This window comes from Neofelis nebulosa, chromosome 11 (genome assembly GCF_028018385.1).
Source record: "Neofelis nebulosa isolate mNeoNeb1 chromosome 11, mNeoNeb1.pri, whole genome shotgun sequence".
NCBI classification, from domain to species: domain Eukaryota; kingdom Metazoa; phylum Chordata; class Mammalia; order Carnivora; family Felidae; genus Neofelis; species Neofelis nebulosa.
Window position 1 is genome coordinate 44,083,693 of NC_080792.1, and position 27,674 is coordinate 44,111,366.

The 27,674-nt window shown below is 37.9% G+C and overlaps 1 pseudogene; it reads left to right on the forward strand.

Annotated features, from left to right (window-relative positions):
* Positions 1-1,399: 1,399 nt before the first annotated feature.
* Positions 1,400-27,674, forward strand: part of LOC131489591 (uncharacterized) — a 34,803-nt pseudogene continuing 8,528 nt past the window's right edge.

The window sequence follows — 27,674 nt, forward strand, 5'->3', positions numbered from 1 at the left end:
GTGGGCCTCCCATACTCTCAGCCTTGGCTTGTAGAACACAACTGCCACTCACTTTCTTGGTGACACGGGTGCCCCTGATACTAGTGCATCCCTTACAACACTGGCAGAAGCTGTACTCTCCCATCTGGAGAGAGATATCCAGCCTTAGTTATTTAAGCTTTTGAGCTTTCTTCCACTGTCTGCTGCAGCACTTCTGGCATCTCCATCATACTTAGAGTGTGCCAGCACTTTCTTCAAACTTTCAAAAGCCAAAGTAGCCACATGTTAGCTCCAGGGCCCTTGCTGGATAATTAAATATTTTCATATTGGAGAGTGCTTCTAGATCAACAAACTCTTCCCTCTCCAGCCTTCCGTAATGGTCCCCTTGATCCAGTAGTCTCATGATCCGTCCTAAAAATACCTATCACCACACTCCTTCAGTAGATTTTGGTTGGGTCCTTCGACTCTTTATTGGTATAGCATCTTTCTACCCTTTGCAGGCTCAGCATTTCATCTCTCCAAACAGGTCCTGCTATAACTTCACCCCAGTTACAAATGTGGTGGTCAGAAGGAGATGTGGGGCTATATCCAAAGAGTGGGGATGGGGACATGTACCATTTTGCAAAGCAGAGGCCCTTCATCATGGCAAAGCACATGGGAATCAAGAAGACATAAAGTACAACTGCAAGTGCAGATGGTTCATGAAAATCTTGAGTTACAATGTTTTCAAGTACATCCATCCAGATGTCTCTGTCCAAAGTTTCAGCAGTCCACTTGTTCCAGCCAGAGCCCTGACTTTGGCATAAGACTTGCCAGGGCTGAGAATGCAACCTTCCTGGGAGTTCTGTAGCTCTTACAATTAGGTCCTGGGCCTGGTCCTCTGCTTTTTCTACCTGCTAGCTGCAGGAAATTAAATTTTCTTCCTATGTTTCCCAAGAGGTTCTCTGGCTTCCACACTTAGCCATTAATTTAATTTATCAAATACATTAATTGCTCCCAGCAACAACAATCAAATTCCATAAGCTTCATAATTACCACCTCTCCCAAACTTCTAAAGCACCTGAGATATTGCCTTACTGATGCATTTCTTTCTATGGGTATACTGTCCCAGTTCATCTTAAATGAAAACGCTTAACCACTGCACCACCACAGTGTGCCAAGAGCCTCCCACAAGAGCTCTACCTACCACAAGTGTTGGGGTCCTCATTGGGACTCACTGCAACTGGTCGGTGGCAATTAAGTGTTATTTTAGATTCAGACCCTCAGACCACTCCAGGTACCACCTCTGTTCAGCCAGATTCCCTGTGAAACACGTAGACAGATTTATTCCTGCAAGAACTTTGTTTGGGAGTGCCCTTGGAGTCAAACCTGTGAGGGGCTGAAGGAAGTAGGACTGGAACTAGGGAAGAGTTGAACATTGATGCCACCACCACAGAGGTCTCAGCCTGGGACCTCTGGGAAAACGCCTCAGGGCAGTCTTGTTTGGGAAGAGCAGGGTGGGCTGTTACCCAAGTCTGGGGGAATAAGCCCTTTAGTCCTGAAAGGTGGATCTGAACAGTGCAACACAGCGCTGAGCACGAGCAGAAAGCTTTCAGACACGATTAGCAGAAGACAAGACGGCATGTGCAGCTGTAGTGCAGAATATGGCAACGCAGATGCAAGTTGGTTATTTGAGTTGATGCAAGCAAGATAAAGTCACTATTTTTAATTTTTTCTTTCCATGAAAAACAAAATGAGATAATTAGTTGAGGATGAGTAAACAGATTTTGAGGAGAAAAAAAAAATTACATAGTTCTTCTAGATGATGGAACAACAAATTGACAGAAAAGTAGGACAAGATTGCCTGGGACCCCTGAAACTCACTTGAGATATATTGTCATAAACTTAAGGGAAACCCATCAGCGTGTTTGAGTGTTGTTCTTCAAGAACATTTAGTTTCTCAAGAATAAGCACAGAGTAGGCAGAGAGGTGAGTTTCACGAGGCTGAGGTTTCACCTGCGAGGGCAGTGGTGGGAGACAGATAATGGAGTTGATGTTAGAGAGAAGGGGATACACTTTGTATGAATCATAGAGTCTAAACTAAGGAAAGATATTCAGGATAAGAGGGGCACTAATGAAAACAAACACAAAGGTAATAGTCAAAATGATTGGAAAATCTTAGAGAGCTAAATATTTGCAAGAGCAGATGACACTAGACCCGGTGAGCTAGCAATACAAGGAATGCTGAATTTATGGTGGGTTACTTTCAAGAGAGAATCAGGTGCAGCTATCAGAATGAAAATCTGTAGAGTACCTCCATAGGCTTGGATATCCGATGTTGAGGGAGTGATCATTGCAAGTGAGAAACTCAACGGTGTGAAAATCCAGAGTGTGGGTTCAGTCATCACATGATGCTAAAGTCATCGAAAGAAAGGTAAGACAGTGGTGGTGAAAAGAAAATATAAGGATCATGTTAAAACTGTCAATAAGTAAAGCAGTTACCAGGCAGTTGGTAGATACTACAACAAGGTGGGGCAGTCCAATTTAAATAGCTAAGGCGTTAGGGGAATGAAGGGATGAATAAACTTGAATGGTAATAAAAGAAAAAGAACACTTACATTACATATGGGGTGGGAGAGAGAGAAAACAACAGCCATAATAGGAACAGTTGAGAGGCTGCAGAGGAATCCGACATCCTCAAGTGATGGCCGGATTTCAGTAAAACCAAAAAGGAAAAGGAATGTTTACAGAAGTTAAAGATCATACACCATTTTATTGATAACAGAACCTGAGTTCCAGAAAGTATGTGTGCATACGTGGTGAGGTCAGGAAGCGAGGAGCTCACGGGAGGAAGGATATGAATCAGAGTGTTGTGTGAGATTATGTCAGATTAGAGGGTGTCCAGAGCCAAATGGAGGTACATAAAGGTAACCATGTATGTCCTCAGGGGCTTGGACTTCTGGCGAAAATTGGGATCAGAGATAGGCACAACAGGAAGATACTGATCTTGATAGACACTTAGGAAAAAAACAAATATTCATTCTTAATTATAATATTCCTGAAACTGTCTCTTGACCATTTTGTAATAGTGAAAACATTCACTTGGAGACTAGGGTAGGACAGTCTCAGGATCCCAGGAATCTCTTTTTGCCTTTCTCAATCCTGGTGTGAATATGGTCATGGCCAGTGAAAGGCCCATGGTCCCAGGAAGTCAATCATAAGACTATAACTGCTGCTTATGGTGATTGCTTCTGGGCTCAAGTTGTGACAGTTAAAATTTTGCCCATGGTTTCTTTCTTTCTTCTTAATTTTTTAACGTTTATTTATTTTATTTTTGAGAGACAGACACAGAGTGTGAGGGGGGGGGGGGGCGGGCAGAGAGCCAGGGAGACAGAATCTGAAGCATGCTCCAGGCTCTGAGCTGTCAGCACAGAGCCCGACATGGGGCTCAAACCCACCAACCGCAAGATCATGACCTGAGCAGAAGTTGGCTGCCCTACTGACTGATCCACCCAGGCACCCCTCTTTTTTTTTCTTTTTAATGTTTATTTTTGAGAAAGAGAGAGAGAGAACGAGTCAGGAGGGGCAGAGAGAGAGGGAGACAGAGGATCTGAAGCAGGCTCCACACTGACGGCAGAGTGTCCAAACAGGGCTCAAACTCACAACTGTGAGATCATGACCTGAGCCAAAGTTGGCTCCAACTGAACCACCCAAGTGCCCTTGCCCAGGGTTTCTAAACAGAGCTGGCTGCAAAGACTTCTCTTTGATGACTGACGCATCTGTTTCTGGACCCATGTTCCCCACTATGTGGAAGAAGTCTATCTGCTGAAGACAGAATGAGCAACCCACAAAGAGAAGCAAAGAAGAAAGAGGAAAAGGAGACTTTACTGCATTCTAGTCTTTGAAGCCGATTGTTTCGAATGCCAAAGCTGACCAAACCCTTTCATAAGTGGCCAATATATTGCACTTTTTTTATTACTCTGATTCAAGTTAGATATGTGTCACTTGCAACCAAATGTACTTGACTTGTACATATATTTAAAATAAACACATTTTAAACAATGGGACAGTTCCGCATTGTACTCTTGAAAGTTCTAAGTAGAATGACCTTGAAAGGTCTTCTAATCCATTTCTTTGCCTTCAGGCAGAATGACACTTAAACCGTCCAAGAATGCATGTGGATTTTTAATAAATACCATCTGTTGGTGACATATGCCTGTGGGATTTGTATGTGTAAATTACAATTATGAGATGCTCAAAAAAATAAAAAACAACTATACATTTCTATTGCCTTCTCTGGAAAGTGATGAATCATGTTACAGAGTGCATACTGTATTTCTCTTTTTGAAAGGGCATTACCAATTACTTTAGCGATTTGATTTTCAACAAAGTTGAAATTGCCTTAATGAGACTATCTCAGAATTTCTGATTCTTCAAAGTACGTTCAACTATCTTAAATTTTTAGTTTCAAAAAGTCTTACCTTTGACAAATACTTGTTTTTCGCCATTATCAGTGCTGTATGGAAGAAGAAACACAAGTTCGTGGAAAACACACTCCTCCCAGAACAGTAATGACATCATTTCTGACATTATCAAAGGTGCTTCCAGCAAACACTCCACAAACCAGGGCAATGTTGAAGTTTCTTCCAGGAGAGCCAGAAACAGTGATCAATGCTCAACAAATAATAAAGGATTTTCTAAAAGGCAAAGAGAGAAATTTGTTTAGGATCCTAAAAGAGTACTACCAAAAATAAAGAGTAAAAATAATTAAATCTCTATCAAATAATAACACATTAGGTAACTTACTGTTCCATTATTGTCAACACCATATGAGATTGTAAGTAATATTTCAAATCAGAGTCTAAGGATTGCATATCCAGACATAAAAAAATTCCTATTTCAGGCATTACCCTGAAAAGGATATAAATGGTCATTCTTCACTCTGATGGCCAAAACAGTGACCAAGAAACAGCATCCACCCTGTTCAGGTCCTTCCCATGATGCAATGTTCCCATAATGCCACAATGTTGGCTTAGGATTTTAGAAAGTCAAAAACAAAACAAAACAAAAAGGAAGAGTTAAATGAAATTTAATTTCCCCATTCTGCACAATATACAATTTATGTAGTAAATTTTACAATATGTGTGTTTCAGGGAGCCTGTGTGGCTCAGTCAGGCATCTGACTCTTGATTCTAGCTCAGGTCATGATCTCACGGTTTGTGAGATAAGCTCTGAGTAGGGCTACAGTGCCATGCTTGCGTGGGATCCTCTCTCCCCTTCTGTCTCTGTCCCTCCCTCGCTCAAGCACACACTCTCTTGCTCTCTCTCAAAATAAACAAATGAACTTTAAAAAATAAAACAAAATACGTGTTTCAAAGTCAGTGTAAGTTTGTACATGTGTATATCAGTTTGTTTGTATGCCGTATGTATGTCTGTCTCCCTGAGCCTGTAGAACTATTTCTATGAAATATCTCACTGGGAACACTGTTACAGGCTATTTTCCTTAAAATTCTCCAGACCAGAAAGGCACTGTGGCATTTCATCTATAATAGACACCAGGCACTGGAATGACTTCACAGGAATGAAATGTAATATTCAAATCAAGTAAAGAAACTAGTTTCTTTGTGCAATTTACATATCTCTATATAATAAAAGGGATCATATTTTCTTCAAATACTTTTTTTAACTCAATAAACAACTCTCTCCTACTTCTGGTTGAAAGTAAAGCCAAATTATTTCAGTCAATAGTTTCAAGAAATAACATTTTACATTTATTTTTCATTTTCATGTTTTATACAATATCTGTCATTTGTTTGAAAATTGAATGTGTGGCCAGTCGGTTAAGTATCTGCCTTCAGCTCAGGTCATGATCTCAAGGTTCATGAGTTCGAGCCCCACATTGAGTTCTCTGATGCAGAGTGCAGAGCCTGCTTCAGATTCTCTCCCCCTGCTTGTGCGTGCACACTCTCAATCTCTCTCTCCCTCTCTCTCTTCCTCTCTCCCTCTCTCTCTCCCTCTCTCTCACTCAAAAATAAATAAACAAAAATTTTTTAAAATTAAGTAAAATTTTGCATATTTTGAATTCTCCTTAATTACATGTACTATATATTAAGATATTACCAAGCTATTTGGAAATTTAATTTGAAGATTGAACCTTTACTTGTATTTCCCTAGGTGGGATCCCCTGAACTCTAGTCATAGGAAATATTTGACACTGTTTTTGTGAAGAACACATTTGGAAAATGCTTCCATTAATATTTTAAATCGCTAACACATGCACACACACAAATTTATGTAATTTTACTTAATACAACTTTTCCCAATACACATTACTCTAGACTACTCTGAAGGAAATACCATAAAGAACACAGAACTTCCTGATGGAAACACCATAGACTACCTTAAGGAAGACACCATTTCTATTGGATTAACTTTAAAACATAGTCTACTCTTCATAGGAATGAATTGTTTGCAAAAATACTAAACAAACAAAAACAGAAACAAAACAAAACAAAACAAAACAAAAAAACCTTCACATATTCACATAAGGCTGTGTGAGCATTCCTTCCCGGCTGGCTGGATAATTACAGAAACCCCAGGGAGTATGGCTGGGGATGGGGACTCCCCCCATCCCTTATTTCTTCCTCACACCTCTTGTCCACACTGCTCCACATGCCACGCCATGGTCACTTCTGTGTATCATACTTGACATACTAATTGCAGAGAATTCTCAGATTTGAAATCCCGAAGCACTCTGAATTCAGTCTGTCTTTGAGGTATGTTTTCATTAATTTAATATCCGTAGGAGGAGAACAAAACCGAATCATAGAGAACACTACACTAGGTTTTAGGTGAGATGAGTGCAGGAGCTGCCTTGGCAACAGGAATCAGCTTTTATGCAGGCAGAGATGCAAAACTATGGTCTTCTTGACCAAGAAGACAAAAATATACACAGAGCTCTTCTTGTTCCAAAGAGATCTTGAATTCATCTTTTTTTTTTTTCCTTAGTATTCTTCTAAAGTATTTCCTAGCTCTGTCGGGACCTTGTAATAGTCTAAGTATATCACAGATATATGCCACACTTTTATCTTTATCCTTGCACTTTTCTTACCAAATTTTAAACATAAAGTTTTCATATATCTGATCATCTAGGAGCAAACTAAATAGCCAAAGGCCTCATCAAATATTGCACTTTTGCTTTCTCATTAGTTCCCTTGTGATTTGTATCACTCCCCCAACTATTTCTAAGTAGATCTTTACCAACTTCTGCAAGTTTTAATGCCTACCCATCAAACTTTTATTTAAACCTTTGGTTTCTCAGCGATATAAAATTTGAATAATTGAGAAAATAAGTAATACTGAAGAAATAAAATAATAATCATCTAAAAATACATTATAAGATAAGGAGAAATGTCCCACAGTAGAACCCAGAAGCTTCCAAGTTCACTTCCAGGTTCTGCATTACTTCACTGTTTTACATTTTTAGACTAGATAAGCTCTTTCAATACAACAGTAAAGGGAGATAAAGCAATGGATCAATACATAATGATTACAAAAAATTATCTCACTACATTCTAATAGATAAATTATATTCTGAAATTATTTCACCACATTCTAACAGGTAAATAAACTATATATATTGGTTTGATTGGCCCATATATTAGTGCTTTGCTAAGAGAACAATATTTTAGATTCAAGCCTTAAAAGGGGTCAAGTAACTATGGCGAGTTTCCTAATCAGAAACAGCATCCATAATCCAACCAGTCATCCCATATTATCCACCTTGTTGCCTGATGAGTGAATATGGATGAATCCACACAAAATAAAAAATATCACTCTAATAAACAATTCACTGAATGACCAATGTCATTTTCATACATATTTACAGAGATTTCATTGATTCAAATTAGATACAAATGGCTTGCATTGCCTCAAAACCAATAGAATTTCTGCACACAAATTCCTTTTCCTAGTAAGTCATTTTCCCTTCCTTCTTTGAGAAAGGTCAAATGTAGCCTCATCTAGGAACATATTTATCACCTACTCCCTGCCTTCATTAGGGTTAGGGCTTCTTCTTTGGGTGGGGAAAGCCTTCACTGATATGCTCCCTCCCCCTTCCTAACCAGCTCTGGAATAGGAACTTCTACTATACACCCTACACTTAATTTCTATAATGACTTTTAGCAAGAGTATCATCATGACTCAATGACATATCTACTTGTATGTCTTCCCCAGAAGACAGTGCTTTCTGAATGGCAGGACTGGGTATTTTCCTTTTGTGTAAAAATTAATAAAAAAAAAAAAAAAGATAAATGCTTACCTCCTACACTAAGATCTAAAATCATCATAAAATAAAAATGAATTTATCTGTTTAGTTTGCAAAATCAGATCAATCAACTCTAAGCCTCCATGCATATGCCTAGTTGACTGAAAACTAATGATTAGTCATTTGCTGTGGTGAGAGGGGAACTTTCCATCACTCTAATGTTATGCAAGAGTCCCAGAGGTTTATATGGACCAAAACATTCAGGTATACCCTTCTTTGCAGTCTACCTAGGACAGTGTTGATACTGTCTGAGCCTGAAGGGCAACTTTCTGCCCCCATGCTAGTCCCAGGCACAGATATCTGTCACCAGAAGTCTCAGGGTCTCAGCCATTAGTGATCAGACCACTGGCATTTCTGTGTCACACCCTTAGAGGCCCATTATCGCCTTTGGAAGCTGGAGGGGAACCCATCCCATGTATACAACATATACCCAACACAGCCACCTGATCATTTACCCAGGGGACTCTTAGAACTCCTTCACCCCAAGCACTAACCCTGCTCACTCCTTTCCCTTTCACACTGTCCTTGTTTAACTCTTCTCAAAATGAATTTTCCCCCTGGGGGAGGAGAAGTAGAACAAGGGCAATTTACCGTTGGTCCCACAGTGCTGGCTTCTCTTTCCTGAGGTTCAAGTGGGAAAGGAGATGTTAACAACAGATAGTGTTTTTTTAATCTTCTATTAACTGACTTATTAAGCATCCTTCAGAGGAAAAGACTAGTCAGCCATGTCAGCAAAAACAAGGATTCACTGAGGCAAACATTGTAAGCATTAATTCAAGAACACCCCCCGGGAAGAGGCAGCCTTAGCTGAAATTTTCAAGAGTTGTAGCTCCTTTGCAGTGCTGATGCTATTGTGGAGAGGGATAAATCCAGGTATCTTCACTGCATTAAGTCAACATTCAAATCTTATATTTCCTGTGATTCAAGTTCCAGATTCACCCCAAAACCTAACTGTAGCTTAGCTTCCTATGCAGTTCTGCTGACGAGGATAAACGTAACAGGCATGTCTGTTTGCTGCCTGACAGTTGTTTTTCTTATTGTGAAGTAATAATTGGCATTCTGCTTTTGTAAATTAGTCTCAAGAGCTTTGAGAATGGATTATATATAAGTTGACAACATGTAGAAGGGGGAAGGCTAAATCAGGGTCAGGCTACTATAGACTGCCTGGGGAGACCACCAGGACAATGCCCCACAGCCTACCCTAGGATCATCAGATGCTTTTCCTTCTCTCTCTACAAGCAGTCTAGACTCACATGTGGGGCTCAATAGCTGAATATTGAATGATTAAACCTTTTACATTTTGACAGCGTTGTTTAGAGTACAAAAGAAGTCTCCAAGCATTATCTTTTTTAATTCTTAAGAAAATGCTAAGGGCTGATATGGAAGTTTCTATGTCTGTTTTACAGGTGAAAAAAACTGAGCAACAGAGTTTTGGTGACTGGTTTGAGGTTACATTGTTATTCACCAACCAAGCCAAAATGTATTTTAAAAAGTGGCTACAAATATTTTTAACCTGGATGTGACATTAATGCCTTGCTACCAAAACTCTGCCCCTCAAAACACCTACAGATAAATAATAGTTAATGGTTATGTAGCTCTTAATTCTACACAGGTACTATTCTAAGTAATTTACAGACATCAACTTGTTTAGTCTTTATAATAACCCTATGAAGTTAGTACAAATTATTATTCTTATTTTACAGGTGAGGGAAATAAACTTCAGGGAAATTACGTAAAGTGTCCAAGGTCACACAGCTAGGAAGTGGCAGAGACAGGAATTAAACCCGGACACTACTGTTTCCCAAACCTATGCTCTTTCCCTATGTTATACTGTGAATATATGAAAATCCTTTGCCTGGTTGGATACCATAAATCTCGGATTCTACTTGCAGCTTATTTGTCATGTGCAAAAGGCATCTTTGCCACTTGGTTTAGTAGCCATGTTTGAGATTTGACGTCTATATCCATATCTTATCAGGCTTGTACTTGGAAATCTGTCACTTTCTTCAACCCCGCCACATCTGCCAACCTATACTTTCTAACACAAGGACAATCCCAAGAACTGACACCTGCACTCTCAATTCTAGACTTCCCCAGTCTGATTCAAACTGCTTCCAAATGGAAGTCCAGTTATAATTGACAAGATGAGATAAAATTTTATTCTATTAAAAGACAATTCTTTGGAATACCAAATGTTTTTAGAATAATGTTCTTCCCCATGCCTCTCCAATATCAGATCAACTTACTAACTGCCAACCTGTATTTCAATAGGTATCTCATTCAACTGCCTCTTTTGTGATAGTTTTGAGAGTATTCCCTCCTTAGGCCACCCACCACAATCATCTCTCTCTCATTCGAGAAATATTTATTGAACCACTAATATATGTAAGAAATAAGCCTAAATGGAATCCTATGAGATAAGATTCCAAAGGCATAGCCTTTGTTGTCAAGGAGCATACTATTGATTAGAACTAAAAGATATACAGAAATGAATATTAGAAGAAGAGTATTATTAGTTGCAAAAGGTTTGTTTTTGAAGAACTCTGGAGGAGAGATTATCCCATTTATTCTAAGGAGTCAAGAAGTCTCCTTAAGAAAATCACATTTCAGGTAGAGTCGTACAGGAGTGCCAAGGAAAGAGACTACTTCAGGTTGAACAACTCGTAAGATCAAAGAACAGAAGTTAAGACAAAGCAGAACAGTTTTCTTGCTTGGCTAGAGCACTGTATGGATCCAAGGATGTAGCAAGAATCATCTTGGAAAGGTAGGTTGGGGCCAGAGTGTATGAACCTTGAATGTACAGCTCAGCATTTCGCTCTAAAGTAATTTTGGAAGTGAGTAACGTTCTTTTTGTTACATTGCACAGTGGCTAAAGCAAGGGACAGTGGGGTCAGAAAAAAATCTCCAGCTTTGCCACTTAGTAGTTCGGTGACTTTGAGTAAGTCATTTAACCATTCCAGGTCTCAGTCTCCTCATCTGTGAAATGATAATGAATATAAGAACTACACGTCATAGGGTGTGATGGCAATTAAATAAAGCAATGCTTACAAAAGAAGACAGTGTGGGGATTGGCATTGGTAGATACTAGGAAACACTATTAGTACTGAAAAAACAAGTAAGTAGTGAAGACTTAGAATTCTCATAATTCATTCTGCACGCATTGGAATACTTTCTAAATCATCTGTGCCCCTTTGCGACAAAAGGCATTTGACACCATATTCCACATGTGTGTAGTTGAGTACTACGTGGACACCTGCCTCCATCCTGTTCTTTGCCCACTTCTGTCTTCGCATTGGTCTTTCTGGCAGACACATCACACAGATAGTACATATTAATTTTCTGTTTCGATAAAACCCGTGGGACTTTTTCACACATACTACAACTGCCATGCCAAGCCTCCTGAGTCCTGTCCTCATGCAATTATTTTTTTTCCCTAAATGTAGGAATTCAGATCATCTCTGTTAATTTAATCGTATTAATTTCAATTGATTGCCTTGTAGAAATCATTTTAAAACTACTAATTTTAATCTAACATTTTAACTTCAAGTCACCTGAAAATTTGATAAGCATTGAACCTCTCACTAAAATATCTAACTAGGTTAGAACAAGAAGAGTTCTGAATTTTATACCCTCATATGTCTCCTCTAGTTTATTAACTTATTAATTGACACTATTAGGCTATGATAATTCAGCCAGCTAGATTTTTCTTAATATTCTTATGTACTTCTTGCTCAAAAAGCTATCTTCAAACATTAGATAAAATATTCTTCCCAAATAGGATATAATTTATCTGTCCCATCATTTGTAACAGAAAGTAAACTAGATGTTGTTGTCATAACTTGTTCTTGGTAAATACATACTGGCTTTCCATAATCACTATTTTCTTATTTAACACTCTCTCCAAATTTGTTTTATGTCCATGCTTTTCTCAAAGTTCCCTGTGCATATGAAGAAGAAACCCTGCCAAATGTTCTTACTGAAGCTTTTCTAGGTTAAGTCTGTATGGATTCTTGAAGTAACACATTAGTTGTGTGGGTAGATGGTATGAAAATGGATCCATCAGAAGACAGGGCAAGACTCTTAGCTACATCTATACCATGAAATGTGTTTATTTACAAAGATCTTCACAAGGAGATTGGGTAGCTTCAATCTTATATGTTATACTCTTTTAAGGCACATTTCAATATATTTTGCAAGCAAGAGAACCTTTCTGAGGCTTTTCATTTAAATTTTTTGTGGAACTATCAGGTGCGCAAAGGAAGAATACACCAATTAATTTGGTTTCCAATTAATTTTGTTTCCTGAAGTCATTTCATTCTAAGACAACAGCTGGAAATCCCCTTATTTCACATAGGCACTAGCAATTAACAGTATAAAAAATTAACAGGATGCAAAGATTTCATTCTGCTTAACAATCAAAAGGAGTTGTTCTATCAAAAGGAGTTGAAAGGGGCTTCCTTTGACCCTGACCACCAGTTCCATTTGTAGTTCATTGTCCCATATCTCTTGTTCTAAAAAGCTTTCACAGAGCAAACACCTCGGTAGCTTGTTCTGTCACCTCTATTGCACTTTGTCCAATAAATTGGGTCAATATACTTCCTATTCTCAGCCTTTTCTTCTGACTCAACAGGATGCTGGCATCATTCCAAACCTGCTGGGCCCCAATCCTGGTTTAATAGAAATTAAAAAAACAAAAATCAATGAGAGAAAAAATGTTTCTGGATAGCTCAGCTGACATAGCCACAGGCAGGAGCTGGTTAGTGCTATTCGGCATTATCCACATGATCAGACAGACATAGACTGTTATTTCACAGTTCACCCTGCCGACCAAGTCACTCAATTGTCGCAATCAGTGCTAATGCTTTAGGGTAAAAATAAATAAATAAATAACAAATGTGGACTCTAGCACATGCACTGGCTGGTGCTGTGAATACACACGGAACAGCACTATTGGTAGATTCAGCCAGCCAAGGTCTAAATCAGCTAGTTAATCAATTCCTGATTTGTCTTTTTCTTTTTTTTTTTTTTTTTTTTTGTTTCTGCTTTGTCAGTTAGCTGGTTGTGACCCATGAAATTCCTTCTTCGGAAAAGAGTTTGCTTTAGGTAATACTCTTCATTCTAAAAGAAAATCTACTGACTATGGCATCATTGGGTGACAATACCAAGCACAAGCTACCGCAAGCCAAGAGGCAAAAGGGAAAGGTTATCTAGTAAGTAACAAGGAGAGATTTCCTGCCTTGAAGTATATGAACTCCTTAAAGGCTTTAGAAGCTACCTTCCCATGCAGTAGCCTAGGGATGCTATAATTCATTCAAAGAGCCACATTCAGAATGGGGAAGATAGAAATATAAACCTATCCAACTTGGCACGAAAAACTTAAATGGGTTTGAATAATTGAAAGCAAGCAGACTTTACCATATTGCAGCCAGAATTCAAATGGCATGCTGGCTCTTGAGACACAGAAAAGCAATCTAGGGCATTATCTCATGTGTCATTCGCTCTACTTTTCTTTAAGAAAACTATAGCAAGAGGATTTGTATTTTAAAGATTAATGCCAGATATGAGCACCGGGAAGAATGAGTATCTTTAAAATGCTGAAGAGGCAGAAATTTAGGAGAAAATAGATCTACTCATAATTTGAAATTCTGTCTTTCCTCTGTTGGCTGAGTAACAGGCTTTGTCATCTACTACAGTAGCACGGAATGTTGAAATGTTGAAGGAGTGGGAGGGAAGGAGGTTGCTGCAGGCAATATCATCTCTATTATCTGTATTAAAGGAAAAAAAGAGCATCATGTTCATAAAGGAAGGAAATACCTGTTTTCACCAGCAACAATAGAATTTCATAGTTTGGCTGCGTTATTTTAATGTCTCCCAAATTAGCTCTCATTCCCTACCACAACCTTGCATCGTAATCTGGACTTTGTGCAAAATAGAACATACAGATATTCCTCTCATGCAAGATGTCCAAATTATAGTCATAATTTTATAATAGTTTAAGTCAGGCAACCAAGTAGGATTTCATTTATAAACAGAAATTCTTGTCAGTTTCACAAACTAGGAGGAAAAATATAAAAACACTTGGTGAAGAAAGAAAAAGAGCGGATGGGTTGTCCCTGGGACACATTGTTTGCAGTAAAAGGTTAACTTCATCAGCAGAAAAATGACAGAGTAGAAATAGCAGTAATCAAACAGAAGCAAGTACTAGGGGAAACCTATTGAAAAGCAATGGGAAAGTGGAAAGAACTTGAGACAAAGTAGCAGATAAAGACGTTTTTGAATAGAGGCTACGTGACAGAACGCATGACCAATAAATTCCAATTTGATTAAGAAGGTTATAAGAATCTGAGGGAGGAGAAAGAAGATGACTCTCTACTGAATGTAGAAGATGGAGATTGTTAATTGTCGGAGCCTTTGAGCCTGCCAAGTGCCCTAGGCTTAACAAAACATTTTGTCAGGGACGCCTGGGTGGTTCAGTCGCTTAAGCAACTGACTTTGGCTCAGGTCATGATCTTGAGGTTTGTGAGTTTGAGCCCCACATTGCACTTGCAGCTGTCAGCGTTGGGCCAGCTCCAGAACCTCTGTCCCCCTCTCTCTGTGTCCCTCCCCCACTTGCATGCACACTCTCTCTCTCAAAAATAAATAAATACTAAATAAATAAACACATATTTTGTCACATGTCTGGTTGGTGGGCATTAAGGAGGGCACTTGTTGGGATGAGCACTGGGTGTTGATGAATCACTAAATTCTACTGTTGAAACCACTATATGTCAACTAACTTGAATTTTCAAAAAATCTTGAAGAAAAAAATGTCAATTTCCCACCCTCTCCCTCTTTTTATAGGTACAAAGAGTAACGTGGCTCAATTTCTGAAAGCTAACCAGAAGAAATGTGGATATAGACAGGTGCATTCTGAATAGCAAAATAAACCGAATTTTCTCCTTTTATTGAATAGTTGCCTTAATTGTTTCCTGAAATAGAATGACCTCAACAATACTACCTCTGGAGAAGAAGGGGTACTCGTCCATCTGGACCAGATGCCATCCGGTGATGCAACTCAGATCACTCTCTGCAATGGGAGGGTCAATGGTTTCCAGTGCAGAGGTGGGGCCACATCCAAGTCACTGAAGGGATTTTTCTAACTGCACAGGCTTGCCACCCAACTGCAACTTAAGAAAATGTTGTTCCATAGGTTGATAAATCTCCCCTAAAGATAGCATACTGGCCTCAGGGATCATTTAGACACAGATGTTATCTTTCTACACTGGTTTTCCTCCATGATTCTTTAATGTAAGCTGTAACCTAGATAACCATGGCTGCAAGCCAAATACCAATTTACATATCAAAGGTACATCATGCTGTACATTTGTGTTGACCTAACCATTGTGTTCACTTGAAGAGAAAAAACGAACTGTTAGTGAGAATTATTGTGTTAATTCAGATTTACTGAGAAGATCGGATTAGATGTGCAAAAGATTTATTAGGGGAAGGAGCATCAAGCAGAAGAAAAAAAAGGAAGAATGGTAGGGTAGGAGTTTCCAACGGTAACAGTGTTCCAAGAAAGTTTCAGCCAGGCTGGCGAGGAGTCCTTTAAGTTAAAGTCACCCACAGCAGGAATCCTATGTCTCAGAGGAAGGGGCCACCTTAATACCTCCACTGGTCATTGGCTGGGAGCAGCCCACCAGGAATATGGTCTCAGGCAAAAATGATGGGTGACCCAGAGGGGCAGCTGCTGAGGCTGTCAGTCAATTACCTGTCCCTAGAAGGAGATTTTCTGATAGATGTATTTTCATGGCTACCATAATTAGTGTAATGTTGCAACATTTTATTCTAGCCAAATAAAGCGATTGACCAAATCACTGACTTTATTTAAAACATAACTGCTATCAAAGACTTGTAAGGGTAATTAATTTCTTTCATAAACTTTTCCTAAGAACATACTATATATCGGGTACCATGCTAGCTGCTATAGATAGGGAAGTGGTTAAAACACAATACCAGCCTCAATGAACTTACAGTTTTACGCGAGAGAAAACGACATGCGATGAATGTGTATTGCATACTAAAACCAAATAAGACCAATTTTATCATAATATGGATATCTTTTAAATGCTTATGATATGTTCACTGGGTGAAGCATTTAATAAAACACTACAGTGCAAAGAAAATGAACTGTGTGGTTAGTCATCCTCCAAAGTCAGGCAGTAAAGCAAACAATATTATATGGAAAAAATTAACATCTTCATTTTTAAACTTAGAATATTTCAGTAAAATAATGTAATGTTTTTGCAAATGATATGAAATTGGTTTCAATTCATGAACCATTTTCTGTTAATTAGATCTGTTTATAACAAATATATGATTTTAGTTTTCCCTTTTCCCTTAATTTTAATTGTTTCTCAAAAGTTAGATATTCCATGATTTCAACAGACAACACCTCACATTTGTAAAAATGAGGATCATGAAACTTCATTCATATAGATGAAAATTATCCCAAGATTTCATACATTCATTGAACAAATATATATTGACTATCTATTCTTTTCCAGCTTCTCTAGGTACTAGGGATACAGCAGTGAACAAAACACACAAAATTCCTGCCTCACCTGAAGTTTAGACTCTTGTTGAAGGGGAGGATGGAGAGAAAAAATAAATGAGTAAGATATAACATGATAGTAGTGTATTCTAAGGAGAAAAAGAAACCAGAAAATGGGGATAGAAAGGGATGACAAGGTGTATACTAAAATTTTCCATACGTGGACCAAGAATAAAAAGTTTATTGAATGAAAATAGTAATTCATTGGAACACCTAGGTGGCTCAGTTGGTTAAGTGTCCAACTTCGGCTCAGGTCATGATATCACAGTTTGTGGGTTCAAGCCCCACGTTGGACTCTATGCTGACAGCTCAGAGCCTGAAGCCTGCTTCAGATTCTGTGTCTCCCTCTCTCTCCACTCCTTCCCCACTCACACACACTCTCTCTCTCTCTCTCAAAAATAAACATTAAAGGGCGCCTGGGTGGCGCAGTCGGTTGAGTGTCCGACTTCAGCCAGGTCACGATCTCGCGGTCCGTGAGTTCGAGCCCCGTGTCAGGCTCTGGGCTGATGGCTCGGAGCCTGGAGCCTGTTTCCGATTCTGTGTCTCCCTCTCTCTCTGCCCCTCTCCCGTTCATGCTCTGCCTCTCTCTGTCCCAAAAATAAAAATAAAAAAAAAATAAAAATAAAAAAAATAAAATAAAATAAACATTAAAAAGGAAAAATAGTAATTCACTAATCAAGTTTTTTATTAATTTATTAATTTTCAATAAGCATTTATTTGTAGGTGCCAGTGACAAGAACGCAGAGATGTAGGAGATATGATCATTGCCTTCTCAATGCCTGCTAAGTAGTGGGAGGGTAGAAATCAACAATCAGTATTATATTCCCAAAATGCTAATATATGAGCTGAAAGTAAAATATCAATATAGCTTTATTTTCACATTTGCAAACAAACTGAGATAAAAATACAGATATTTTTTAATATTTTAATAAATATTATTTAATATTAAATAAACCAATAACTGGCAATGTGACAATAGTAAAACTTTTTTGAAAACTCCCCAAATCCTCCTAAATAATAAATCAGGAACATTAAATGAGACAAAACAAAACAAAACTACAGACAGTATCCTCAACAAAACTAGGGATAAGGTATCCCCATGAGCTTCAGAACAGGCATTAGTGTGTCTAAACCATCAACAGCTGTGTGCCCTACACAGAGGAACAACTATATGCTCAGATCACTGAGGAGTGGAAGAGTGATACCCATTTATCAACCCGTGAAAACCACAATTTAATCCAAAATAATCACAACCAAAATAAGATAATCCTATGGAAGCCAAGACTAAGGATTTGGGAAAAACCTGAATGTCCTTACAGGACACAAGTTTCAGAGAAAGCAAATATGGCTTATGAACGTGAGAAGATTGAAGAGAGCTTTGTCAGTGTATGTGCTTGAGAAGTACAGAGCAAATATTCATTTTTAGTACAGAGTTTTACTCTTAAGGAGCGCTATTGGAAATAGATGCTTAGGTGAGTGAGTAGAATAGGAAAACTGGTTATATAAAGAGAGAGAAGTTTCAGATACTTCTCTTTGGGTGCTTTTGGAGGCACCCAAAGGAATTAAGTCCTGGAAAGTGGTATACAGGCAAAATAATGAGAATAAGTCTGATATCACTACCTTGGAATGCAAGCCTATGCAGTTGAGGGCTGAAGCATGCATTTAAAGAAAGAAAATACTTCTAATCTAGACTTACCTATAAAAGACACAAAAGCATCTACACAAAGGCCATAGCCTGAGTATTTCACATAACAGAATGGACCTTCTCAATCCAAGGAGCTCTCCATAGGAACATAGTCCTGATGGCCTAAGAAAATCTACAACACTGGAATATGGGAAGTGGTGAGAAAAGCAATATGATCTAAACCATATAAAGTTATTGACAAGAAGTGCCTGGGTGGCCCTTGATTTTGGCTCAGGTCATGATCCTAGGGTTGTGGGATTGAGTGCTGCACCAGGGTCCATGCTGAGTGTGGAGCCGGCTTGGGATTCTCTCTCTCTCTCTCTCTCTCTCTCTCTCTCTCAGCCCCTCCCCAGCTTGTGCATGTGCACATGTGCTCTTTCTTTCTCTCTCTCTCTCTGAAAAAAAAAGTTATTGACAAGAAAAATGATGAAAATTAACCTACTGATATTTCAATAACCACAGGGTATACACACTAGGAAAATCTGTCAATAAAAGAAATGAAAATGAGCTGAAAAATATCAAGAAAATTAAGAACACAACCACAGCTTTGAAAATAGCACAAGTCTTAATAGAAAGCCTAGAAATTGTATGACTATATATCAAGAGAATAGGATACCAAATCTCAAGAAAAAATAGAAAAAAAATTCATGAATAAAAACTGAAATAGAAGGAATATGAGAGTGAGTATACAGAAGCCAGTGCAGTATAAAAAGAAAATTTATAAAAATTTAGGCAGAATTTTTTTTAATGTTCATTTATTTCTGAGAGAGAGAGACATAAAGAGAGAGTAGGGAAGGGGCAGAGAGAGAGGGAGCCACAGAATCTGAAGCAGGCTCCAGGCTTTGAGCTGTCAGCACAGAGCCCAACATGGAGGTTCAACTCACAAACCATGAGGTCATCACCTGAGCTGAAGTTGGACCCCCAACCGACAGAGCCACTCAGCCACCCTTAAACAGAGAGTCAAAAGAATTTTCAAGAAAACTGTTGGGTGTGGCCACGAGTGCTGCCCAATCAGGAAGTCTGGCTGGAGAACCTGGGCAGCCACAGAGGCCACCCCATAGCCCCACTCAGGCCAGGAGCAAAGCCAGCAAATCTGCTCAACTGCTGAGCATACCTTACAGCCCCATTGCATCAGGGAGCCCAAATAGTGACCCCAGGGCAGGCTGAGAGCCCAGCCTTATGGCCTTGCCTGATTGCCAAGCACAGCCTACAGATTCACCCAGGCAGGGAGCCCAGCCAATGACCCTGCCCAATTGTGGAGCATAGTGAGCGTTTGGACCCCATCAAGGAACCCAGAGAGCAACTTCACCCAAAAGTGGAACACAGCTAGCGAGCAGCTCATCACAGAGCCCAGCTTGTGACCCCATTTAACTTCAGGACACAGTCTGCCGCCCCACCTGATCATATATATATAGTACTGCCTACTGCCCGGCCCAACTGCAAAGCCCTGGCCTGTCTGAACGTGTAGCCCAGCCAGCAGCAGAATCTGCTGGGATATCCCATCACTTTTTGCCATATTTTCTTCACTGGAATTGAATCATTAAGCCCAGACTATACTCAAGGAAAGAATTAAGTTCTAGCTTTTGAGGGGAGGACTATCAAATAATTGGTGGCCATACCTCTAAACTATTACAAACACCAATTAGGTGTTTTTCCAGAAACAATTTGAATTTAAAATTAATATGGAAAAAAAAATAAGCAAGAATATCTAGAAAATAATTGAAAAAATATCATAATATAAGGGAGCTTGCCCTACCATATATTAAGCCATATTACTATGTTTTTATAATTTAAAAATGTAAAAGCACACGAACCAGTGGAAAAAGAATAGAACATCCCAAACAGACCCAAGTACATACAGAAATATACAGAAAGGTTGACTTTTATTTATTTGTTTTTTTAAGTTTATTTATTTATTTTGAGAGAGCGGGGAAGGGGCCGAGAGGGGGAGGGGTCAATGTGGGACTCGAACCCATGAACTGTGAGATCATAACCTGAGCTAAAACCAAGAGTCAGACACTTAATTGACTGAGCCACCCAGGTGCCCCCAAAAGGCAGACTTTTAATAAATGGTGATCAAAAAACTGGGGGAAAAATCACTAGAAGAAGAAACAAACAAAAAGCGTAATAAAAATAAATAATCTACAGAGAAAAGCAGGGAACCCAGTGGAGAAGATACAGAGGCAAGGTAGACACCACTGAAAATGACTTCACAGATAGTATTAATTTGGGAAGCACACGTTTCATGTATTTAACAACAATATAAATTAGATAACAGAGAAAAAGGCAATCTTAAAAGCTACAAATACATTTAAGCAAATAAATCTAACTGCATATTGGGTTGGTGACAATCACATGGAGGATATAGGATCTAGTGAAGAGACGGATTTACAAAAGTGTGGGCAAAATGAAAGATGAAACCAAGAATGGGTGATGCACCCCCGGACTAGGAAGAGAGGGAACAGTTGTCACCATTAGGCTACTAAGGGCCCAGAGAGGACATGACGTAATGCTGGAATCTAAGGAGATGCATAACCATATGACACAGCCACCCTGTAAGAGCTACAGTCGTAAGTAGAGAAACAGCCGGCAGCCCAGCAGGAAGAACCAGGGGAGGAAATACCCCAGCTTCACTCTCCTGCCCTTCAAATGTCCTCTCCTCCACAAAGGAGAGCCGGAGAGAAAATGAGTTCAACTATGCCCTTTCTAGGGAGTGTTTCCCACCACACAGAGCAGGATAAAACATTGAGAACAAATGCAGAAGGGCAAAAAGAGAATGTACAGTACCCCAAAGAAATAATGTTAAATTTATTAGGTGAGCTAATGCATAAAGATTATGTGAGAAAGGCTCTTATTTTTAGGGTTCAAACAATTTCAAAATCTTTAAAAATTTAGAAATATACAAGATGTAGTAAGTTAAAAATTTGGTTGTTGCTGTTTCTGTTTTCCTCATAATTGGGGATGAAATGCATAGTGTTTTATACTGCTGACAAAATGGAAAATTGTCACAATCTTGCTAGAAACCTATTTGGCAATAGGTACCAAGAGGTATAAAAATGCTATAGGCTACAGTCCTCCAAGCTAAAAAATAAGTAGATGGTATAAAAAATGGACACACAAAAACAACCATGGCTGGAGTATTTTAAAAAGCAAATTGTAAGAAACTTAAAATTGAATGATGAGGAAATGTTACCTAACATTTAAGTAGTAATTTTAAATTCAATGTACAAAAAGTTTTAATGACTTGGGGAAATGCTCCACAGCCCTCAGGCTCTTTTAAGTCCTCATGCGACAAACTTAATATTTCTGTTATTATGCTAACCAATTTATTTTAATCAATATAGAATAGTTAACCTGTTTCATAACTAAAATATCCATCAGGATAACGCTGAAATGATGTCTCTGTGACCTTTGACTACAAATCACCTCCACTCATTCTTTTGCAAGAACTTACGTATCTATTTAATCAAGTAATAAATTATATCCATCCTTGTTAAAAACACAACAAACCAAATCAGAAAAACCTAGATAACATGAAAGCTTCATTTACCATCACTCCAGACCCTACTCCTTTCCTCAGAGCAAACCAGACTCAGAGCAGGAAATTTAACTTTCCAAAAGTTCATGTATATGTAAAATATATATACATAAGTACATGTATGCCTATGTTATATGTGAGACCTATATATACACATATATAGTTATATGCATATACAGCCAAACACACATTATACATGTGTGTCCATGCATATATAAAAATACATGCACATACATACATAAATAATCCAATAATAGGTTCATGTAAAATTGCTTTCCATTTTCAAAGGTTTTATCAATTTATATCCTACAAAGTTTTTGCTTACATACTGGCCAAATACAGTCCTCATTTACTTCAAATTTTGTCAATCTTACGGAAGAAAAGTATCTTTGTTATTTTAATTTGCATTACCAACTGTAATAACTTTCATGTGTATCAGTATATCTTCAACAATAAATTGCCTGTTCATATCCATTGTCCATTTTTCTATTTAATTATTTATGTTTAATTCTTTATGTTTTTCCTTTTGATTTATTTGTATTTTTTTTTTTTAATTTTAGAGAGAGCACATGCTCAAGTGAGGGAGAGGGAATCTTAAGTAGGCTCCATCCTCAACGCGAAACCAGAAGCAAGCCTCAATCTCACGACCCTGGGATCATGACCTGAGCTGAAAACAAAGAGTTGGACACTCAACCAACCGACCGATGGGGATGTGTGTTTTTTTCTTTTTTTAAATGAAGAACATCTATGTCCTGTTATTTTTTTTTTTTATGATTGCATTATCTTCCCCTAGTATTTTTACTATTTACACATTATATTTTCAATTCTTGTGTATAGTTCCTACAAAAAGATCCATTTTTACTAGATTTTTCCATTTGTTGCCACACAATTTTCCCATTATTTTTATTCAATGTTTTGATCACTTCAATATTAATAAATCGTCTCTTAATTTCTAATTTTAAATAAATAAATATTTAGTTAGATCAGACTTGCCAAAGTTGCATCTATTTTATTGGTCTTTTTTAAAGAATCCATTTTCATTGTATGGTTCAGGACTAATTCATGATTTCCTGCCTTTATTTTTATTAATTTCTTCATTCTATTTTCTTCAGCTTTATTCTATTATTTTCCTAGCATTTTAATTCATATGTTAATTTCTTTTTTAAGTTTTTGTTATTTTCAAATGTATATATATCTCTGAATTTAATTCATATGATATGTTTAAAGCTTTATCTTTCTTCTAAATAGATTTTGAGCTTTTTAATAGCAAAATTGCCTGGCATGCCATCTGTGTTTTGATATTTACATACAGTCTGAGAGTTGCCTATTATTAGAAAATTTATTTTCATGATTAATATGTCTGGTCTTCTTTAATCTAGTTTTATGCTTTTTATTTATTGTACTTCCCTTACATTTTACTTTATTTAATTTTGCCCTTGCGATTTGAAAATAAGTATACTGTTTTCGTTTTATAACTGTTAAATTTGTATTTTTTAAAATATTGAAACCTGGGGCACCTGGGGGGCTCAGTCGGTTGAGCGTCCAACTTCGACTTAGGTCATGATCTCACAGTTAGTGAGTTCGAGCCCCGCGTTGGGCTCTGTCCTGACAGCTCCGAGCCTGGGGCCTGCTTTGGATTCTGTCTCCCTCTCTCTCTGCTCCTCCCCAACTCATGCTCTGTCTCTCTCTCAAAAATAAATAAACAGTAAAAAAAAAATTAAGATATTGAAACCTGGTGTCTCTACTTATGAATATCTATCATTTAAGAACATATCCTGACTGCTACTATGTAGAATGAGAAAACTACCCAATATTTTATTCCACTTCTACTCTTCCATATTTTCATTTTTTGTTGTAATCTCTATTGAAACTTTGCTTATCATTTCAAGCTACTTATTATTATAATTATTTATAACACTTTTGCGTTTTTCCATTACTTTTCTTAGCACCACTTTCAAATTCATTGTTAAAACACTTATTCCACTGAAGTAATGAGTACCACTTTTAAGTTTTTGATAATGGTTTCCTTTCAGAATGGAATGAAGGCCAGCGGTTTAGTCTCCATTTCCTTTTCCCCATGTAAATGGAAACCATCACAACCTTTTCCCTTGTTAAAACCCCTTACAGAAGACCTTCAACCCAGTGTGCCAAGAATGGGTTACAGGAATGATGACAAGGGTCGGAATCACCCAGCCCTGTGGGTGGTTGAACAAACACCCTGGTCTTGGAACTCCACACTAGTCACACGGCTGCAAACAGCCCTGAGCATTTACCATGCAACACTTCATTTCCTCTGCAATGCCACATTGCAAAGACCTGCTAGAAAGTCCTGCTATAAATGCTGCTCTATTGCTTTCTCTTCGAAGTTGTGGAAAAAGTTTGAAATCCAGATGTTTTCTCCTTATTGTATTTAATGTATTTCTGCATCCTAGATATGTGTGGGTTTCTTTTTCATTGTTAAGTATCCGAGCTTTTATCAGAATGTGTTTATATTCCATTCCTTTTAGTAACATTTGACAAATCATGGGCCATTTGAGTTTACAGAGTAAGTTTACTCTTTAGTTCGGAATGTTTTCTCTCATAATCCTTTTGCATATTTCTTATAGATCATTTATTCTAATTCTTCAGAAAAACAGCAAGTTTTCAATATTTTTCTGTTCGTCTTTTATATTTATCATCTTTCCATTAATTTGTTTTTACCTCTTTTTCTTTTCCTCTGCATTCTAGACAACTTCTTAATCTTTTTTGTAATTCTTGATCTTCTGCTATGTCAGGCCTGTTCTTTGCCTACAACAGGTAAAAATTTTATTTCTACTTTTAAAAAATTATAACATTTTTATTTACCGTACCTAACAACTTTTATATTACCTTATATGTCTTGGCACACATATTTTTTCATCTCTGTTATCTTATGTCCTCTCTTTCCTATAATATTTTATAAAATTTAATTGAGTTCAAAAATTTCTAGTGATGAAAGCTACAATGAAATATGTATATATTTGTTATGTATGTATAATTTATCTTTTATTCTGGTTAACAAATCTGTTTATAACTTCCAATTTTTGTTTGTTTGTTTTTCTTTTACATTTGCCAAAACGGTGACAATTCCATGCCGGCATCTCCTTTTCCCCAAACAAACAACTATCTGATTTAGGCACCTCATTCTTTGATTGAATGCCATTGTCTTCCTCTCATTTGATCTGAAGTTGTAAAGTTAGTTGATTGGTCGTTTTTTCAGTCAACTAGAAGGCTGAGAAATACAAAGAACTGTAGCCAGTGGAAAGACTGCCTTTTAGTGTTCCTATAAATAGAAAAGATAAAAATATCTTTGGTTACAGGTCAGATCCTGTATCCTAGTGCTGTTACCTAGTGCTGTATCCTAGTGCTTTTTTATTTCAAAAAAGAATTTCTGTGTTTGGAAAAAAAAATAAGTAAATCTGTCAAAATCTGTTGTCACTCACCCTCTGCTTCTACCTTCCCCCACAAGATCTGGCCTCTGGCATGTCTATCCCCAAATTTCACCTGGTCCCCTTCAAAAGGAGGCCACACCACAGAGGAGCCTGAAGCTTTGGGCAGATACTCTTTTCCTTTCCAAAGTTAAAGCCCTAGAATATACACTTGAGTTTATTTGGATCCCAAGTCCATATCTTTTTCTACTACAGATAACTGGCCCTCACACTCATATGAACACCTTTAAAGAGTCTTCCATCCCCATTGTGCCCAAGCATTGTTAAACTAATAGCTGTTTGCTTGCTCACTGCCTGCATGACTGCTGGATTGATTAGAGGAGCCCCTATTACTACAAGCAGGCTAGTGTTTGGGATGCCCCTTTCAAATAAAGATTCTTATTGTTGATCATGAGGATTCCTGGAGCATGTGTGATTATATTTCAATATACCAGCCAATGAAAAACATGGTATCCCTATCTCAGTAAAAATTCCAACTATGTATTCTATCCAATCAAAAGTATCTGCTGGATTTCACTCTGTTTCTTTCAAGGTGATAAAAAGATAACTGATCAGTGGGGAATCTGTAGGTACAGTTTTAACATGATGTTGAAAAGAAAGTATGGGCACCAGGTCAGACTTGTGACCCATTTAGGGTACAGAAAGGCCTTTCGTTATGGGATATTCTGCCCATAAGACTGAGTTCAGGGCTGGCCAATAGAATGTTATGCAATGATGGACACATTCTATATCAATACATTTGATACACTAGCCATTAGCCTCTGGTGACTGCTGAGCACTTGAAATATGCCAGAATGACTGGCATACAGAGGACTGTATTTTAAATTTTATTTAATTTTATTTAATTTTAATTTAAATATCCACATATATTGTACAGCCCACGGCTAATCAAATCATTGACTTGTTTTTAGCCAACTTTTCTCCCCTAAATCTAATCTCCCAATTATCCCCAAAGCCACTAGAGTTTATTTCAAAAAGATTTTGAAGCAGGTATTGCCTTTATTACAGTTTTTCCTTAAGAGATCACTCTCAATTTTAAAGGACATCATGTGGGGTGCCTGGGTGGCTCAGTCGGTTAAGCGTCCGACTTCGGCTCAGGTCACGATCTCGCGGTATGTGAGTTTGAGCCCCGCGTCGGACTCTGTGCTGACAGCTCAGAGCCTGGAGCCTGTTTCAGATTCTATGTCTCCCTCTCTCTGACCCTCCCCCGTTCAGGCTCTGTCTCTCTCTGTCTCAAAAATAAATAAACGTTAAAAAAAAAAATTTTTTTTTAAAAATAAAATAAAATAAAGGACATCGTGTATTAGGTCTAGAAGGTTGAAGGGCATTGACCTCTTCTCTCCAAGAATTCTGAGCCTTATCTAACAGAGAGACCACAACATATCATCAAATATGAGTTAGCTGGAGGACTGGGACCCCTATAAACTTGACAAGAACATTAGGAAGGAACTGAGCTCTTTTATCTTCACATTGTTTTTTCTTCCCCCTCCAGAGTCCCTTCTATTCATAGAAGAGTTCTGAAGAGTTTACCATCACTGATCTCAGTGGTCCTCATCCTCCCTTCCCAAGAACCAGCAAGATCTGATCTCATAAAAACAAACACCTAAACCTCATGTTATTTTTTAAATGTGTGAGTCTTACTATAGTAGATATTCAATTTTGAATCTCACCGTGTCTGTAAAGTAGTGCATTTTCATTGTCTCTCACCATTTTCCACTTCTGAGTTTAAAAATAAAACGAAACAAAACTTTCTGCCTAATGACATATTTTATGCACAGCATGTGGTTATAATTAAAATAATACCATTCATTCCACATACAAACTATTTTTCATCTTGGGAAAAACACTGATTACTCCCAAGGAACATTGCTGCATGGTAGTTATTACTTCACCATTTCACAGATGAAGAGTGGGAAAAGGAAATAAATACAGACTAAAAGGAGTATCTGTGTGGATGCAAGAATCAAAGTTAGACGTTTAAGGTGTGTGATTTTTCATCTCAACCTCAGACCTGTTCTCTCTCCATTTAGGGTTGTAACCATAAATCACCCTCAGTTAATTGTGAGCATATTTTACATAGTATATCTAAACTCCTACCAACAGACAGC